This window comes from Triticum aestivum, chromosome 3D, assembly GCF_018294505.1.
Source record: "Triticum aestivum cultivar Chinese Spring chromosome 3D, IWGSC CS RefSeq v2.1, whole genome shotgun sequence".
Taxonomy (NCBI): Eukaryota; Viridiplantae; Streptophyta; class Magnoliopsida; order Poales; family Poaceae; genus Triticum; species Triticum aestivum.
The window spans coordinates 398,149,460-398,151,841 of NC_057802.1; positions in this window are offsets into that span (position 1 = coordinate 398,149,460).

Here is a 2,382-nt window from a genome sequence, read left to right on the forward strand (position 1 = left end):
TTACTACAATCTGTTCTGTTTTTGACGGATTCTGTTTTCTTTGTGTTGTTTGCTTATTTTTATGAATCTATGGGTAGTATTGGGGGGTATGAACCATGGAAAAGTAGGAATACAGTAGATATTACACCAATATAAATAAACAATGAGTCCACAACAGTACCAAAAGTGTGATTTATTTTCTTATACTAACGAAGCTTATGAGATTTTCTGTTGAGATTTGTGTTGTGAAGTTTTCAAGTTTTGGGTAAGAATTTGATGGACTATGGAATAAGGAGTGGAAAGAACCTATGCTTGGGCATGCAAAAGGCACCCCAAGGTAATATTCAAGGACAACCAAGAGCCTAAGCTTGGGGATGCCCCGGAAGGCATCCCCTCTTTCGTCTTCCTCTATCGGTAACTTTACTTGAGGCTATATTTTTATTCACCACATGATATGTGTTTTGCTTGGAGCGTCTTGTATGATTTGAGTCTTTGCTTTTTAGTTTGACACAATCATCCTTGCTGTACACACCTTTTGTGAGAGACACGCATGAATCGTGATTTATTAGAATACTCTATGTGCTCCAGTTATATCATTTGAGCTAGGAAATTTTGCTCTAATGCTTCACTTATCTCTTTTTAGAGCACGGCGGTGGTTTTATTCTATAGAAATTGATGAACTCTCATGCTTCACTTATATTATTTTTAGAGTCTTTAAACAACATGATAATTTTCTTCGGTTATAAATTTAGTCTTGATATGATAGGCATCCAAGAGGGATATAATAAAAACTTTCATATAAAGTGCATTGAATACTATGAGAAGTTTGATTCCTTATGATTGTTTTGAGATATGAAGATGGTGATATTAGAGTCATGCTAGTGAGTAGTTGTGAATTTGAGAAATACTTGTGTTGAGGTTTGTGAGTCCCGTAGCATGCACGTATGGTGAACCTTATGTAACGAAGTTGGAGCATGAGATATTTTTTGATTGTCTTCCTTATGAGTGGCGGTCGGGGACGATCGATGGTCTTTTCCTACCAATCTATCCCCCTAGGAGCATGCACATAGTACTTTGTTTCGATGAATAATAGATCCTACCAATTTATCCCCCTAGTAGCATGCGCGTAGTACTTTGTTTCAATGACTAATAGATTTTTGCAATAAGTATGTGAGTTCTTTATGACTAATATTGAGTCCATGGATTATACGCACTCTCACCCATCCACCATTGCTAGCCTCTCTAGTACTGCGCAACTTTCGCCGGTACCATAAACCCCACCATATACCTTCCTAAAAACGGCCACCATACCTACCTATTATGGCATTTCCATAGCCATTCCGAGATATATTGCCATGCAACTCTCCACCGTTCCGTTTATTATGACACACATCATCATTGTCATATTGCTTTGCATGATCATGTAGTTGACATCGTATTTGTGGCAAAGCCACCATTCATCATTTTTTATACATGTCACTCTTGAGTCATTGCACATCCCATTATGCGTCGTAGGAGAATCGGGCCGACCTGCCACTATGGGTCTAACTGGGCTTCCGCCATTTTTTTTCTTTTTACTATTAAAGACAGAAAGACAAATGGAATGAAACCAAACAAAAAATATTATATAGGCATATAATATATCAAAATGATAAAAAAAATCCTAAAATATGAACTATTTTCCAAGTTCAAATAAAACACACAAAAATTCAAATGATGCAAACAGTACTACTTTGCAATAAAAATTCAAATAAAATTATTTTAAAATACCAAAATGATTTAAAAATTATTTTCTCTATTTTTGTATTGAAGGGGATCATTTTACTCTAATTTCCATAAATTTTATTTTTGGAGAAAAATAATTTGAATAAAAACGAAATTAATCCTAAGTGGTTTTGAATTTGAATTTCAAACCAATTTCAAACCTTTTCTGTTTTGCATTGGCCAAAATATTTCAAATGCCTCTAAATATTTGAAGTGTCATATTACTTCTCTCTTTTTGAATAACTTTCAGAGAACTTGAAATTTGGAAAATTCAAATAACTTCAAAGGGAAATTGAGTTTCAAATAACTTTAAAATGACTTTCAAAGCGTTTCCTTGAAAGTTCCAACTCTCTTTCTTCAATTTGAAGACGTCATTTTATCTTCTCTCATGAAACTCATTGATTTGCTTGAGGTTTCTAAATTTGAAATATTTTCAAATTGGATTCAAGTATTTTCCAAAACCCTTATTCATTTCTTTTAATGGAAGAAGTCATTTCATCTTCACTCTAGGGTTTTGCATTGGAAATGAATTTTAGTTCATGGAGATCAAAATGCAAAGTGAAAGTTTGGGAAAGTCATTTTATTTTCTCTCATTCAACTTTTAGAAAGTTTCAATTTCCACTCAAATTCACACAGTCA